The sequence below is a fragment of the Mobula birostris genome, chromosome 18, assembly GCF_030028105.1.
Source record: "Mobula birostris isolate sMobBir1 chromosome 18, sMobBir1.hap1, whole genome shotgun sequence".
Taxonomy (NCBI): domain Eukaryota; kingdom Metazoa; phylum Chordata; class Chondrichthyes; order Myliobatiformes; family Myliobatidae; genus Mobula; species Mobula birostris.
Window position 1 is genome coordinate 64,872,932 of NC_092387.1, and position 18,200 is coordinate 64,891,131.

The 18,200-nt window shown below is 44.4% G+C and overlaps 1 protein-coding gene across 4 annotated transcripts in view; it reads left to right on the forward strand.

The window, feature by feature from the left end:
* The window catches only part of zmiz1a (zinc finger, MIZ-type containing 1a), a 451,595-nt gene that overhangs the window by 122,865 nt on the left and 310,530 nt on the right, over nt 1-18,200 (forward strand). For all 4 annotated transcript variants that reach the window (XM_072282833.1, XM_072282834.1, XM_072282836.1 and 1 more), the window contains exon 2: nt 4,624-4,811. The gene's annotated coding sequence lies outside the window, so the exon portion shown is untranslated. The remainder of the gene's footprint in view (nt 1-4,623; nt 4,812-18,200) is intronic.

Sequence of the window (18,200 nt, forward strand, 5' to 3'; positions counted from 1 at the left end):
TTTACCAATCAAGAGGGATGTGGCTATGTCACATCATCCTGTGTCATGACCTGAAAATATATTACAGGCCCTTCATCATTGGGTCTAAACCCAGGGGCTCTACCCATAAGACCATAAGACCTTGGAGCAGAATTGGGCCATTTGGGCCCATCAAATCTGTTCTGCAAATCCATCTTGGCTGATTTATTATTCCTCTCAATCCCATTCTCCTGCCTTCTCCCCTTTGAAACCCGTACGAATCAAGAACCTATCAACCTCCACTTTAAGTACACCCGGTGACTTGGTCTCCACAGGCGCCTGTGGCATTGAGACCCACAGATTCAACTTAAAAGCTTCTGATTGCCTGAGAAAGGTTAGGAAATGTGAAGATATAATTCCAGGAAGGTGACATGGGGAAATTATTTAATGTCTTTTTTATAGCTGCTTTCAGCAGGAAAGGATTAAATGGGTCAGGTTATTTTGAAACACGATTAAAAATAAATTCTGAAATGGATTATACAGTGGCCACTGAATGTATCTACTTCAGGGTTCAATGTGTTTGTTCAGAGATGCTCTTCTACACACCACTGTTGTAATGTCTGGTTATTTGAGTTTCTGTCACCTTCCTGTCAGCTTGAACCAGTCTGGCCACTCTCCACTGACCTCTCTCATTAACAAGGTGCTGCTCACTGAATGTTCTTTGTTTTCCGCCCCATTATCTGTGAACTCTGAGGAGTGGTGTGCATGAAATCCTGGGCATCAGTAGTTTCTGAAATATTCAAAGCGCACTGTCCAGCACCAACAATCATTCCGCAGTCAAAGTAGATCACATTTCTTCCCCATTCTGATGTTTGTTCTGAACAGCAACTGAACCTCTTGACCGTGTCTGCGTGCTTTTATGCGTTGAGTTGCAGCCACGCAATTGGCTGATAATATTATTACATTAACAAGCAGGGTACAGGCGTACCCAATAAAGTGACCGCTGTGTGTATGTTGTGACACTTGGTGTTTTGCAGTTACTTCAGTATTTGCATAAATTTGTCTAATGGAAACAGAAGGTTTTGATGACAGCTGTATGAAATATGTGGTTATCAGTATAATATTAGTAATACCAGTGTTACAAGCTCATTGGCTCTGTTTGTGCCGTGGTTTGCTGAACATCGAAGGAAGTCATTGCAAATATGTATGGAGGTGCTGAAGGACCAATGCATGGACAACTGCACGTGTGATAACACACACGAATTGCTGGAGGAACTCAGCAGGCCAGCAGCAGCTGTGGAAAGGAATGAACCGTCAACATTTTGGGCCGAGACACTTCTTCAGGACTGGAACTGAAGTGGGAAGCAACCAGAATAAGAAGGTTGGGGAGGGGAAGGAGCACAAGCTGGAAGGTGACAGGTGAGATCAGGTGGGGGGAAGGTAGGTGGGTGGGGGAGGGGAGATGAAGTGAGAAGCTGGCAGGTGGAAGGTGGAAAAGGCAAAGGAGCTGAATGTGATAGGAGAGGGGAGTGGACCATTGGAGAAAGGGGGGAGGGGCATTGTGTGATTGTGCATGCCATGCTGGTGCTGATAGCAACAATGCATGGCTGCTGAGTGCGTATTAGAAATATCTCCCTCTGTCCCCTCCCTTCCCCTCCCCCAACAGATATCTCCTCACCCAGTTCCAGCCGCGGTACTCAGCAGAGTCGGTGGAGATTCAGATGAGCTGCTCAGTAAACCCTTGTGCACTTCATTCCCCTACTGCGTGCACTCCCGCCGTGAACGCATCGCTGGTGACTCTAGCAATGCGGATCCCGATGCAGTTCCTCGCTGCGAGGGTTTGAGGCAGGCCCACATTATCCCCAAACCGAGTCCAAGGACCCTGCAGCAATGTGCTGTTAGGAAATTCCTTGGCTCGCACTGCAGCCTGGCATGTGTGTGCATCTGATTCTCCTTCTGCGGGACGGCTGGCGCAGGGACTGTGCAGCCGCACTGAAGCAGTCCCATAATAGTAATCTATCTGTCAGCACCGCATCCCTGTTCAGAGCCAGGCTGAAGAGTTGGGAATGGGCAGCGGTGAAAAATGCCCCCTCCTCCCTCCTTGCTCCACCAGGTACCCCTTGGTTTGCTTGCACAATAAGCTTTTGATTTGAACACGTCGGTGTTAACCAGGATAGGATTTATTTCCTCTGTTCATGGCGAGTTCATTCGCTTTTGGCAAACTGCCTGAAATCTTCCTCATGTTCTCATGTTAGAGCACCTTTCCAGTACATCTTTTATTTACTTTTTTCATTTCGAGATGCAGCATGCTCACAGGTCCGTCCAGCCCAGTTACACCCATGTGACCAATTAACCCACTAACCAGTGTCTGGGAAGAAACTGGGCACCCAGAGGAAATCCACACAGTCACGGGCAGATCATAGGCTCCTTGCAGAAGCTTGTGGGAATTGAACCCGAGTCACTGGTGCTGTATTTGCTTTACGCTAACCTCCGTGCTACCATACTGCCCCAGTGAATTGTTGTGATTCAGATGACTACACACCCTTGCCCTCTCCCACACCTCCACTTTCCCTCCTCGGACCACACCATCCTCACCTCTCCTCCACTTCCTCAACCTGCACGGTTCCCTCATCCTCACTGCTTCCCCTCTCCTCAACTCTCCTTGCCTTCTTCAGCCTCAGTCCCTGGTACCCTTTCCTAACCCCCTTCCAACTTTATACACCCCTTCCATGGTTCTGAAGAAGGATCTCGGCTCGAAACATCAGCTGTATTGTTTTCCATAGATGCTGCCTGACTTGCTGGGTTCCTCCAGCACTCTGTGTGTTGCTCTCGATTTCCAGCATCTGCAGAGTTTCTCGTGTTTATGGTTGGATACTTCTTCCATGCCTGCACATTACAACAATGAATTATCCAGAGGAGATGAGTTGGACTTCCATGCAATGTTTGGTCAGAGTCCTAAGCTTGCATTGTATGTAAGGAACAAATCTGTCCTCTGTATTGGTGGTGTATAGTGTTTCCAGTACCAACCTCATCGTCCTCCCTTTTTCAGTCACGTTTTAACTAACCATCATTCATTGTATTTCACTGGTGGTTCTCTGGACTCTGGACTCCCATCTGGTTCACATGCTTAGCTCTCTCCACATTAGCTGAATCAGAGGTGGTGACGGATCATCATAAAGGAGGGTATTGAATATCTGGCTGAGTGATGTCACAACAACCACTTCTTACTCAATGTCAGTAAGACCAAGGAGATGATTATTAACTTCAAGAGGAGGAAACCAAAAGTCCATGAGCTAGTCCTTATCAGGAGATCAGAGGACGAGAGGGTCAGCAAGTTTAAGTTCCTCGGTGTTATAATTTCAGAGGATCTGTCCTGGGCCCAGCACATAAGCACAATTACAAAGAAAGCATGGCAGCGGCTCTACTTCCTTGGAAGTTTGTGAAGAATCGGAATGACAATAAAACTTTGACAAACTTCTATGGATGTGTGGTGGAGAGTGTATTGAATGTTTGCATCATAGCCTGGCATGGAAACACCAATGCCCTTGAATGAAAAAGTAATGGATATGGCCCGATCCATCACACCATTGAGCATATCTACACAGAGCGCTGTCACAGGAAAGCAGCATCAATCGTGCAGGACCCCCATCACCCAGGCCGTGTTCTTTTCTACCAATGAAGGAGGTACAGGAACCTCGGGACCCACACCATCAGGTTCAGGAACAGTTAGGCCCTTGAACCAGAGGAGATAACTTCACTTGCTCCATCACTGAACTGTTCTCACAATCTATGGGCTTTTCATCTCATATTCTTGATATTTATTGCTTATTTACTTATTATTTTCTTCTTGTATTTGTATAGTTTGTTGGCTTTTGCAAATTGTTTGTTTGTCCACGACCCAAGCCAGTCCTGTTGGGTGCAGTCTTTCATTGATTCTCTTGGCTTCTTGGATTTACTGTGTGTAACCACAAGAAAATGAATCTCAGGGCTGTATATGATGACGTATATGTAGTTTGAACTTTGAAGAGGATCTCAGCCCATTGTAAAACATACAAAATGCTGGAGGAACTCAGTAGGTCAGGCAGCATCAATGGAAAGTTAAAAAGAGTGGACGCTTTGGGCTGAAATCCTTCACCAGGGACCACTTGTCCCTTCTTAGCCTGAGGGTTCCAGTTAGTCAACAATCACATTAAGGTGAAGCAGCTTTAACATGAGAAGTCATGGTAGAACTGAAGATGTGTTGGGCCTCTAGAGAAAATGAAATTAAGTTGGAGGCGGGAAGAAGAGAGCACAAGCTGTAAGAGACTGGGTAAAGAAGGGTTGAAGTGGGAGTGTTTGAAGCGATGCTGGTGTTTTAGGGTGACACATAGCAGTTAAGTAACATCATTACAGCGCCAGTGATCTAGGTTCAATTCCCACTGCTGTCTGTAAGGAGTTTGTACGTATTCCCTGTGACTGCGTGGGTTTCTTCCGCGTGCTCTGGTTTCCTCCCACGTTCCAATGTATACAGTTTAGCAGATTAATTGGTCACTGTGCAGCATGGGTTGGTTGGGATGGAAGGGTCAGTCACCATGCTGTATTTCAAAATAAAATAAAAATGAACCTCAAAATAGGGAATGCCGGGTAAATAAGCTACTAGCTAATCCATTCTCTCTCATTGCCTAGATCGGCCAACTGTTCGCGTGGCGAGCTCAAAAGAAGATACTGATGGTGGTGGCCCACGACCCAAGCCAGTGCCAGCTGGGTGGGCTGTAAGCTAGAAGAGAAGTCTCTGTCGTGGCAGTGGCAAGGACCTGGAATCACCCGTTCGCCCCCAACACTGCGTGCCCACCCGGCCTCTCCCGTGCCACGTGGTAAGTAAGCCTTTTCCATTTATCCAGTCGTCCAGTGCTGGGCTTGTTCAGTTCCTGCCTACTCATTGTGCCTGTTGAAGTTGTGTCTGGGTTCCAATGGTTGGACTCAGAAAGGAATACGTTCTTGTGAAATATTCTCAGTTTGGTGATATTACTGCTTAAATACCATATACGATGGATGAGGTACAGGTTTTCTCCATCGATTGTGAGTCTTCAGTTCTAGGCAATGGAAGTAGAGCTTTTGAATGTTCTTAAGGGTGGAGATAGTTAGGTTCTTGAGAAGCAAGGAATGCATGGTTACTGGGACTGGGCAGGAATGCAAAGTAGCGATTGTGGTCAGATCCAGCAGGATCTTGATGAACATCAGAGCAGGTTTGACCTGCAAAATCCTGCTATTTATTAAGTCCTTTTGTTCTAATGTATATCCTCAGCAGTTGGTTATCTACCCTATCTACACCTCTCATAATTTTATTTTCCTCTATTATCCTCGCCTCTCAGTCACCTTTGCTCCCAGGAAAATGGATGCACCTATCCCATCTCTCCTTGTGTCTCAAGACTCCAGCCCAGGCAACATCTGTGTCAATCTTTTCTGCACTCTCTCTAGAGCAAGCAACTTGTAGGAAAGAGCTGCCTGTCTGCCATATCGGTGCAAGGTGCTCCCTGACTACCCAACCTGAGACCAGCACAACTCGGACATTTCCATCTAGCACAGGAGGTTACTCAGCCCATCAAATCCATGCCAGCTCAGAGAGAAGTCAAAATCTGGTTTAATATCACTGCCATATGTCTTGAAATTTGTCATTTTGCAGCAGCAGTACATTGCAATACATGATAATACAAAAAAATTACAATATGATATATATATAATTAAATTTAAAAAGTAGTACAAAAAGAGAGCACAAAAAGTGAGGCAGTCTACATAGGTTCATTGTCCATCCAGAAATCTGCTGGCGGATGGGGGAGAAACTGTTCCTGAAACTTTGAGTGTGTGTCTTCAGGCTCCTGTACCACCTCCCTGATGGTAGCAATGAGAAGAAGGCATGTTCTGGATGATGGGGGTCTTTAATGATGGATGCCACCTTTTTGAGGCATCGTCTTTCGAAGATGCTGGGAAAGCTAGTGTCCGTAATGGAGCTGGGAGACTTCACAACTGTCTGCAGCTTTTTTCTGATCTTGTGCAGTAGCCCCTCCATACCTAACAGTGTGTAGCCAATTAGAATGTTCCCCTCGGTACATCTGAAGAAATCTGCAAGGATCTTTCCTGACATACAAATCTCACTCCCCCACTATTTTTTCCTGTAACGTAGTACACCTTCCTATCATTATAATTGGTGCTTGTGCGAGCATTGTATTCGACTCTACAACAGAACAGTGTAGAAACAGGAGTTGGCAATTTTTTTGTGTGTGTCTGCTCATGGCTGATCTCACAGCACCACTTTCCTGCTCCAAATACATTTTCCTTGATCTTATTAACGTCTAGAAATCTATTGATCATAATGTCAGGATCCTATGAGTCAGGGATGAGAAGGGATCTAACTGCGCACCACTGCTGGACTCACTGGAAAGCAGGCTGATTAGGAGCAGGCAACTGTGAAATAAACTAACAGAGAACTCCGTTTTATGGAAAATAATGCTAAGTTTCAAACATTGCCAGTTAGGATGGGCACCAGAAAGCAGTGGTCAGCGTTTATTTCTTCAGGATCTTAGTGGATGTGAATAATAATATAAAGCATGTGGTTATGAATATTATTGGAAATCAAATTGGAATTGGTTTATTCTTGTCACATATACTGAGATGTAGTGAAAAGCTTACTTTGGTTGCCGTTCGTACAGATCAAATCATTACACAGTGCATTGAGGTAGAACAAGCGACAACAATAACAGAATGCAGAATGAATAAAATGAACAGCTGAAGGGAAAGTGCAGTGCAGGCCGACAATGAGGTGCAAGATCATAATGAGGTAGATTGTGAGGTCAAGAGTCCAATTTATAAGACCGTAAGATATAAGGGCAGAATTAAGGCTATTGGGCTCATCAAATCCATTTCATCATGGCTGATCCATTTTCCCTCTGAGCTCCATTCTCCTGCCTTTTCCCTGTATCCCTTCATGCCCTGACTAATGAAAATCTATCACCCTCTGCCTTAAGTATACCCAATGACTTGATTGGCCTCCACAGCCCCAGTGGGAACGAACCCCAGGATTCACCACTCTCTGGCTAAAGAAATTCATCTTCATCTCCATTCTAAAAGGATGCTCCTCTGTTCTGAGGCTGTGTCCTGTGGGCTTAGACTCGCCCACCATCAGAAGCATCCTCTCCACGTCCACCATATTGAGGCCTTTCAACCTTGGTTAGGCTTCAATGAGGTCTCCCCTCATGCTTCTGAATTCCAGTGAGTACAGGCCCTGAGCTGTCAAATGCTCCTCACATGACAAGTTTTTTATTACTAGGAAGCTATTTATTAGCCTTATAACAGTGTCCTTGAGCCTGGTGGTACACGTTTTCATTCATTTGTATCTTCTGCTCAATGTAAGAGGGGAGAAGAAAGAATGTCCCACATTGTCTTCTGTTGATCTGTGGATTAGACAACAGAATATTCTAGAAAACACAGGAGATTCTGCAGATGCTGGAAATCCAGAGCAACACACAAAATGCTGGAGGAACTCAGCAGATCAGGCAGCATCTATGTAAAGGAATAAATAGTTAATGTTTCAGTCCGAGATCCTTCATTAGGACTGGAAAAGTAGGGGGAAGATGCCAGAATAAGGCAGGGGAATGGTGGTGAAGAAATACAAGCTAGAAAGTGAGAGGTGATTGTCAGACTTACTTTGGTCCATCCTATTTCATGTATCCCAAATGATTAAACTGATGGTATGATTCCCTTATTGGTTACCGAGTATTTTCTCTTTGTTGGTCTGACGATTCCAAATGTAGATCCCTTGTTGAGCCATGCCTTTTCTTGGTTTGAACCTGAGGCTCCTTGTCCTATTTTCACTGAAAAGAATTTTAAGAATTATTTTCCACCTCTTTTCTCAAGCTAACTCTCATCATGTGTCCAGGACAAAGAAATGGGCAGAAAGCTCATAATGAACACTACCCACCCTGCAAACTGCCTTTTCCAAAAGTTCCCTTCCGGAAAGTGCCACAGGGCTATTAAAACAAAAACCACACTACCTTAAAAGTTTCTTACCCCATGCAGTTAATCTGATCAACAATTCAAGTTAGTCCCCCCTTCTCCCGCCCACGAGCTTTCTCTATCTATTACCCCCGTCACTAATAAATAGTTCTCTAGTATGATAAATTGGATTCTAGACCTCACAATCTACCATGTTCTGATCTTGCACCTTATTGTCCACCTGCATTGCACTTTCGCTTCAGCTGTTTCAGTTTATTCTCCATTGTTATTGTTTTACCTTGTTCTACCTCAATGCGCTGCACTGTAAATACCTTAAACCACTTTTTATGTTGCTGTTTATATTGTATATACATGCTGGTATTTATGCGTTTATGCATTTGATTCCAGATCTGTTCTTTGTATTTTATATAATACTTTATTCTTTATTATGGTTGAATGTTGTTTCTGTTGCATATCATGCCCTAACCAACACACCATAGCAAATTTAAAAAAAAATTTTCTTAGGAGATAAAACATGGAACCTAATGATCAGACCCAATGAACTGCATCACCTAGCAACCCACCTGTTTAACTCTGGCCCAATCACAGGACAGTTTACAATGACCAATTAACTGATATGTCTTTGGAAGGTGGGAGGAAACTGGAGCACCCGGAGGAAACCCATGTGCTCATGGAAAGGAATGTACATACTCCTTTCAGACGCCGTCAGAGCTGAACTCCAAGCTCTGGAATTCCCCGAGCTGTAATAGCATCATGATAACCGCTATGCCACCGTGTAAATGTACATGGCAAATAAAGTTGATACTTGATGTACTGCTATTGTCCCTAATACCCAAGACCAATGCCCGTATTGTATTGTCCAGCCACCCGCCCCTCACCTGCCAACTCTAATGCTGAGCTCAGAACACAAACTGTGAGTAAGAGCTTTGCAAGCACTTTTTCCCTCCAAGGTAATGCTCCTTTAAAGAGAGTGTGTTATTCGTGTTTAACAGCTCAGTGCAACTTCTTGTGGGATTTCCTGTCAATGCTCCCCAGAGGCAGCTCTCCAAACTCTCGTTGTGTGCGATCAGCACAAATTGCACTAGAATAAATTGTTACAGTGAGTGCAAATGTGTTTGGGTATCCTTAGCTGCAATATTCACAGGTACGGAAAAAGTGGCACTGGAGTCTTTGGGGGTACTTAGTCTGGAGGAAGATCACAGAAAGAGTGATGCAGTGCTTCGATGGATGTGACTCACTGGGTGTGTCATCACTGGCTTCTCCTCCCAAATGTGTGCTGGTAGAGATTCTGATTTCTGTATTACATGCACATCGAAGCAGACAGTGAAATGTTAAAAAGGACGTGCTGGTGGCAGCCCGCGAGGGTCACTACATTTCCCTGCACCAGCAGAGCATGGGACATACCACACGACAAAGTAACAGGAAAAGAAGCCCCATTCCTCCATATTACACACCTACCTGTGCGCATACACAGTCCTCTAAAGCCTCGGCTCCAGCCTCCAGCAGATGTATGGATTCATAGGCGTTGCGTTTTGGCTTCCCCAGTGGACTGGCAGAGATTTCCAGAGTCAGGGCTCACCACTGATGAATGAAGACTCTGGATGGGCACCCAAACACCAAGCCTTCAGCCCCAGACTTGCCAGTGACAGGACCCCTAACATCCTTGCTGGTGTGCTGGCCCTACGACCAACCGCATCCATGTCGGTGGCCTTTGAACACAGAGCTGAAGTTTAAACTCCAGTCTGTCCTCCAATTCCCTGTGTCCCTGTCCCAAAACCCAAATGTGGCCCCACCCTCTTCTCTCTATCCCCAAAAAACCATCCCTGCAAACCTAAAAATAAACAAAGTCTAAGCCATGACCTCAACAGAGACCAGCACTCTGTGCCATCTTCAGCAAAGGATGTGTAAGAGTTTGTTGGAAATGCAAGCCCTACTAAAGGCCAACGTTGTATTACCAGACTTGGTATCGAAGGGACCTTGGATTGATACAGATATAAGTTCAAGTCCCACACACACTACCTGGGGAGCTTGAGTTTTGTTAATTAAATTAGGATCTTTTTACTCATCCTTTAGGACGTGGGCACGACTGACAATGGCAGCAGGTATTGCGTATCCATAATTGCCTCGGGAAGGTGGCGCTGTGGCCGTTGTCCTTTGAGTGAAGGTGCCGCCACAAACATCGGTGGGTCAGGAGTGCCAGGCTTCAGAGCCAGCAACAAAGGAGGGATGTGAATATTGTTCCAAGTCAAATTCAAAGTGAATTTATTATTAAAGTACATATATTTCACCTTGAGATTCATTTTCTTGCAGGCATTTACAGTATAACAGGGAACTACAGTAGAATCAATGAGAAATTACACACAAAGACAAACAACCAATGTGCAAAAGAAGACAAACTATGAAAATAAAAATAAATAAATAGATAGATAGATAGTATTGAGACAATTATTTTGAAAGTGAATCTGTAGTTTGTGGAATCAGTTCAGCGATGAGGTAGTGAAGTTATCCACGCTGATTCAGGAGCCTGATGGTTGAAGGGTAATAACGGTTCCTGAACATGGCGGTGTGGGTCCAAAGGCTCCTACACCTCCTTCCTGATGGCAGTAGTGAGAAGAGAGCATGTCCTGGATGGTGGGAGTCCCTGATGATGGGTGCTACTTTCTTGAGACAGCGCGCTTTGTTACTTGCTCATTGGTGGAGAGAGCTTTGCCTGTGATGGAATGGGCTGTATCCACCACTTTCTGTAGACCTCTCCATTCTTGAGCATTGGTGTTTCCATACCAGGCCATGATGCAACCAATCAGGATACTCTATAGAATTTTGTCAACGTTTTAGTTAACATGTCGAATCTGGGCTAAGTTAGTCAGAAACGGCTGTGTGGCTCAAAGGGGGAATCTGTAGGATGGATGTTCTCATGCATCTGCTCTCTTTGGTTGTAGGGGCTGCAGATTTGGGAGGTGCTCTTTGAGTAGCCCAGGTGATTAAACGCAGGATATTTTGTAGCTGTAAGGTGTTGCCCATAGAGAGAATGAACGTTTTGAGTGGTGTATGGAGAACTATTCAAGCCAACAACTTTGTCCTTAATTGTGCTGACTTTCTGAAGTATTGTTGGAACTGTGCTTGAATGTACAAGTGGAGAATATTTAATTATGGTCCTCCCCAAAACATATCGTCCCTTCCTTGCATTGTTACCATCAAGAGCTGGCTTTGCAGGATTTATTTATCAGGGGCGATGCTGTAGAACTTGATTAAATTCCAGGTCAATAACCTTGTCTTCCTTTCAGGAAAATAGCTGCAGTTTTAAATAGTTATTTACTGTCCTCACATGGATGAGGCAATAAAAGCTGAGAGAACAAGCACTGCAGATGGAGTCTTCTTTGTCCCATTCTGACTTTGAAAGAAATTTCTTGTTTCGTCCTGCAAATGACCTTTGTTCCCATAACCTGGGAGTCAATTCTGCTGTGGTGTCATCTGTCACCCGTCTGCTCTGGCATTTATCAAGAAAGACCCTAACCACCGTGGACATGCAGTCATCTCATTACTACCATCATGGAGGAGGTACAGGAGCCTTAGGTCCCACACCACCAGGTTCAGGAGCAGTTATTAACCCTCAACCATCAGGCTTCTGAGCCAGTGTGGATAACATCACTCACCTCAACGCTGAACTGATTCTACAACCTGCAGGCTCACTTTCAATGATTCCGCAACTAATGTTCTCAGTATTATTTTTTTTAAACACAAGAAAGTCTGAAATGCTGGAAATCCAAAGCAACACACATAGGATTCTGGAGGAACTCAGAAGGGCAGGTGGCATCTATGGAAAGGAATAAACAGTCGATATTTCAGGCTGAGTCAATTCTTCAGGAGTGGAAAGGAAAGGGGAAGATGCCAGAATATTTTTTTTATTTGCAGAATTTGTTTTCATTTGCACATTGGTTGTTTGTCAGCTTTTCTGTACAGATTTTCATTACATTCAGCCCCCGCACAATGCTGATTCGTTACAATGCAGTTTTTCAATTCTTTATTGAAATTCTTTTAAATGACAAAAGTTCATTCTAAACAACACTCAAAACTTCTCAAGAATGGTCGCCACCACAGTAAACATTCAATCAGCCAATGAGAGCGCTTTACATACACTCTTGAGCCAATCACAGTCAATCACATATAGTTCGCACTCTGCCTTCTCCGCACGTATGCAAATGTTCTTGCTCCCTCGCCAATTTATTCCTTTTTTTTCATCCATAATGTCTGAAAAACAGCCTGCAACTTCAAACTGCATGAACAGAGTGTGGAAGAAGCTTTGGCCAGAAATATGCAATGACACCTTAAGATTTCAGGCAGAACCAGTCACCCAGAACATCGCTGAACTGGCCAATGAAGTGGGATTAGAGAATGCTAGTGATGGCAGTGTTGCTGCATTCTCATGGTGAGAGTCTGAATAATGAAGAGCTTCGAGAATTGGCAGAGCAATACATCCTGAGTGAATCTGAGGACACGGATTGAGAAGAGGAAAGACCAGCAAGAAAACTCAGCACTGGCATCGCCACGATCGCACAAATCATGACCCTGACTGGGAGTGAAGGAATAAAGCAGTTCTCGATACGATTTCCTGCTACCAAGAACTGCTTCACGAGAGGAAACTTAAGAAAAGACAGTCAAATCTCGACGCCTACTTGAAGAAGAAGCCAAAGTTAGAGGACTCACAGCCCGGTCCCTCCTCTGAGAGGTAACCACCACTCGCTTCCCTCCGCTGCTGCTGTTGCGACGTGTTGCTGCTCCACTGATGTACTTTTAGGTTAGGCCTATTTGCACGTTTGTTACTCCACAAATGAATATGTATACATAAAATAACATATCATTTATCTCAGGTTTGATTTTTTTTAATCAGGCACACATGTCCATTCACGTAATGTTATAATGACCCCACATAGCGCTGATTTACATGGCACTCCACCTCCGAGGTACACATCCTCAGTGTTAAGCAGGGTCTGAGTGTAATTCTATTATATTTCTTTATTTTCCTGTGCCTGCAAGAAAACGAATCTCGAGGTAGTATATGGTGATATATACGTACTTTTATAATAAGTTTACTTTGAACTTTGTTTCTGAACCTGATCTGTAAACATGAAGCCTCTTCTGTTCTCCAGAATTAAATTTCAAGCTGTACAGTATATCAGTGGCTCAGTTTAAAAAGAATGGCTAAAGGCCTTGAAGAGGCCCTGCAGGTGTCCTGCCGTTGAATGAAATCTGTAACTGCTCTGTGATCATTTGATCTAATTCTATACACCCGCCTTTTTCCCTAATCCTTTAACACTTCTAACAAACACTTACCAAGCCCTGCATTTCAAATTAACCTCAGCCCTGCTTCATTTGCCAGAAGAGATACCATCTAACCTGAGAAAGATAAAGGAGGATTTTGAAGCGAGAGCTTCCAAGGTCATTGCGGGAGGAAGCTGGCATCAGGTCATTCAGCAGCAGAGAGCGGTAATTACAGGCAGTTTGTGTTGGCACCGATCGACAGTTGCTTGGTGTCGCATGACAAAGGGAGCGCCACACTCCATGGCACTGGACAGAGGCAGCCGGCCAATGCCTGTTGCCCAGGGATGCCAATCGTTTGATGCCCTTTCCGTAGATAAGTCATGATAAGTCTCTGGCGGGAGAGTAACCTCAGATGGAACACTTGAGCAGGACTTGGCCAAGAGAGATGGACCTTGTAAGACTTTGGAGCAGAATTGGGCCATTCAGCCCATCAATTCTGCTCCACTATTCAATTATGACTGATTTATTTTCCTTCTCAATTGCATTCTTCTTTCTTCTCCCCATAACCTTTAAAACCCTTACTGCCAAGAACCTACCAACCTCCGTTGCAAGTACACCTAATGACTTGCCCTCCACAGCCGTCTGTAGCAATGAATTCCACAGATTCACTACCCTCTCGCTGAAGAAATTCCACCTCATCTCTGCTTCTAAAGGGATTCCCTTCTATTCTGATGGTCCTAGATTCTCCCACTTTTGGAAACATCCTATCCTCATCTGATCTGTCTAGACATTTTCAATGAAATCCCCCTCCTTTTTCTAACCTCCAGTGCTTAGAGATATCAAACATTCCTCGTATATTTGCCCTTTTATTTCTGTGATAATTCTTGTAAACATCCTCTGAACCCTTCTCCAAAGCCAGCATATCCTTCCTTTAGATATGGAGCCTAAAACAGCTCACAATCATTCAAATGCAGTCTGACCAATGCTTTATAAATCTTTGGTTTATATTCCAGACGTCTTCAAATGAATGCTAGTATTGCAGGTGATCTTGGTTCAATTCCCGCTGCTGTCTGTAAGGAGTTTGTACGTTCTCCCCGTGACTGCGTGGGTTTCATCCACGATGCTCCGATTTCCTCCCGCAATCCAAAGATGTAACGCTCAGTAGGTTAATTGTTCATTGTAAATTGTCCCGTGATTAGGCTATGATGAAATTGGGCGATTGCTAGGTGGCACAGTTTGAAGGGCCAGAAGGGCCTTCCTTACCAGCGACTTAACCTGCAAGTTAGCCTTTAGGAAATCCTGTACAAGGACTCCCAGCTCTTTGGCGCCTCCAATTTCTGAATTTGCTCCCTTTAAGAAAATGTCTACGCCTTCATTCCTTCTACTAAAGTGCATGACCAGGCACATCTCTGCACTGTATGGTGTGGTACACAGCACAGTAGCATAGTGGTTAGGGTAATGCCATTACAGCGCCATTGAACCGGGTTCACTGATGCCACTGTCTGCAAGGGGCTGAGTATCCTTCCCATGACTGTCTGGCTTTCTCCCGGGTCCTCCAGTTTCCTCCTTCATTCCAAAGATGTATGGATTAGTAATAAATCTGTATGGGGAAGTAAATAAGCTAATGTTTTCCATAATGATATCCTTGAGATGCATTTTGTTGCAGGTATTTATAAGAAAATAATAAAATACTATAGCACTTATGAAAAACTGTACACAAAGACAGACAAACAACCAATGTGCAAAAGAAGACAAGTAGTGCAGATAAAACCGTGAACATAAGTTGTAAACATTCCTTGAAAGAGAGTCCATAGGTTGTGGAATCAGTTCAGTGTTGAGTGGAATTATCCGCGGCCGTTCAGGAGCTGATGGTTGAAGAGCAATAACTGTTCCTGAACCAGAAGGTGTGGGACCTAAGGCTTCTGTACCTCCTGCCCAATGGCAGCTATGAGAAGAGAGCACGGCCTGGATGGTAGGGGTCCTTGATGATGGATGCTGCTTTCTTGTGCATTGCTCCTTGTAGATTCAAAAGATTCAAAGATTCAAAAAAAATCTTTATTGTCATTCTAACCGTACATCAGCTCTGCAGGGCAGAATGAGACAGCGTTTCTCAGGAGCAGTGCAATCATAACAAACGCAACACTAAATAATAAACATAACAATAAATAGTAAAACACAACAGCCACATGTCAGTTAAATCAGTTATAAGTGTCCAGTGCAAGTTAAAAGTGTCCAAAGCAGAGTCAGGTGGAGCAGCTATTTAGCAGTCTGACTGCCTGTGGGAGGAAGCTGTTTAGTAGGCTTGTGGTTTTAGTTTTGATGCTCCTGTAACGTTTGCCTGATGGCAGAAGAACAAACAGTTCATGGAGAGGGTGTGAGGGGTCTTTAATGATGTACCGTGTCTTCTGGAGGCATCGACTCTGAAAGAGGTCTTGGACAGAAGGTAGGGAGACCCCAGTAACCTCCTCTGCTCCCCAAACCACCCTCTGTGAGGATGTGCTCGATGGTGGGGAGAGGTTTTCCTGTGATGGACTAGGCTGTATCCAGTGCTCTCTGCAGAATTTTTGATTGTTGGGCATTGGTGTTTCCACACTAGGCCATGAGGCCGCCAGTCAGGATCATGGTAAATCTGCAGCCACCAGAAAGCAGTGTCAACCATTGGCAGCTCCTTTGAGCCTAAGTACAGGTTGGATAAAGATCCCTTGTGAAATTTCAGACGAGCAAAAAGGAGGCAGAGAACTCTGTGTTCTGAGCAACCTGAATTGCAGTTCCTCTCTCTCCCACCCCCTCTCTTCAGAAACTATTTGTGCTGTGAGGAGGATTTGGAAAGACACAGGGGACCGTTTGTTCTGCTTGTGCAGACTGGCTTTCACTCCTCTGAAAGATGATATCTGGTACTTGGTAATAAAGCCAAGCTGTCTCTTCAGATAACCACCTAACATCCTTTGAAAGAGTCAACAAGTTTTTACTTTTGATTTTCTGCTGAGGTTGGTGAATGTTTGGGGCCTGTTGTAAAGGGCAGTGTTGGTGCTGGTAGACTGTGGATACAAGGTTGATATCCCAGCCCTCCTCCACTGTTTAACTTTCACTGTTTGATGTTGGTTTCGACGGTCAGGCACAGAGCAGTGTGTCGCTGTCCTGATTCAGCAGTGTGTACACAGCAAGATCACAGCAATTAGAAACAATGACCAAATAATTTTCTCTGGAGCCTGGTTGGCTGTAGGATTTACATTGACACCCCTTTGCAATATTTCTGTCACCTACTAAGGCAATCCTGCATTTCTATAAAACTGATTAGACCACACTTGGAGCATTGTGTTCAGTTCCGGTCGGCTCATTATAGGAAAAATGTGGGTGTCAGAGAGCTGGGCTAGAGAGTACGTCTTATGAGGAGAGGTTGAGCAAGCCAGCGGTTTTCTTTTTGGAGTGTGGGAGGATGAGAGACGACTGATAGAGGTGTATAAAATTTAGGTTTATTTATCACATGTGCATCGAGACATGCAGTGAAATACACCGTTTCGCTCTTGCAGCCAACACACCCATATGCGGGAGGCAGCCAATCCGCTCATTCCAGTGCCAACATGCCATGCCGTCAAGGTTGAGCAGAACTGCACAAGCAGCAACATCAAAATAGGACAACAGCAAAACAAGCTGCTTACCCACCCACTCACACACACAGACAGACCTGCAACCCCAGAACAGGCCACCTCTGGGCCTCCAGTCCTCAGCCCTGGACTCTCAGACTTGCAAACATCAGGATTAAGATTACACTGGACAACAAAGATTTTGCTTCCTGAATACTTTTGGTTGTACCTTATGGATCTTGGGCTGCTGATCATGAAAATCAGCATGAAATTTCTCTGTCATATACCATTTTTTTAAAAAAATTGCCTACATTTGTTATTTCAATTCATAATTCAAGTCAGAATAACTGATGCCAAGATTAAGAAAGGCATCGTTGTTGGTCCGCAAATCCAGCAGGTCATCAATTCAAAGAATTTCCAGTGGGATTGGAAAAAATCACGTGGAAAGTATTCAAGGATGTTCTTGAACATTTTTTGGCAACTACAGAGCACCAGACTACTGGTAGACAACATGCTTCAAGCATACAAAACCATGAAGTGCAACATGTCACTAAAGATTCATTTTCTGCATTCCCATTTAGACTTCTTCCCTGCAAATCTTGGCACTGTCAGTGACAAGCACGGTGAAAGATTTCACCAGGACATCAGGGCAACAGGAATCCATCAGTGCTAGCTGATTATTGTTTGTCACTGAAGCGAGAAGCCTCAGACACTGAATACAAATGAAAATCAACAACAAAACGTCCTTAGCTTCGTTGAGCTATTGCAAAGTGTCAGCACCATTATGCATTATATTCAATAAAAGTTAATATCTTGTTTCTCCAAATTCCTACATGATACAATTAGTCTGAGATTATGTTTGTGTTGAGTTTTAAGTGGTTTAGCATAAACAAAAGCAACACCTTTGAGAAAATGAGTTGTTCGATGTAATAGGTAGAGAGAGAAATCAGCACCTTTTTCCCAAAGGCACCAATTCCTATTACCAGAGGATGTCCTTTCATGGTGATTGGAGGAAAGTATGGGGGGGGGGGAGAATGTCAGAGGTAGGTGTCCTTTTTATACAGAGAGTGCTAGGTGCCTCAACACAGTGCCCAGGGGTTTGGTACATTACATTACCACAGCTGATACATTACAGGCATTTAAGAGACTGAGAGACGCAGGAATGAACGAAAACTGGAGGGTTGTGGATAATATAGGGGGAAGGGGTGGATTGTGGAACAAGATAAAAGGTCAGCACTGTACAGGGGACCAGAGAGTGGCTCTGCTGTACTGTTCTGTGTTCTGTGTTCCATGTTCACCAAGACAGAGCACATATAGGTCGGGGGGTGGGGGGGTGGTGTTTCGGAAACTTGGTAGGTTTCAGTGCCCTTCCCTTGACCTCCCCACCCCCACCCTCCCGCACCTCCCAAA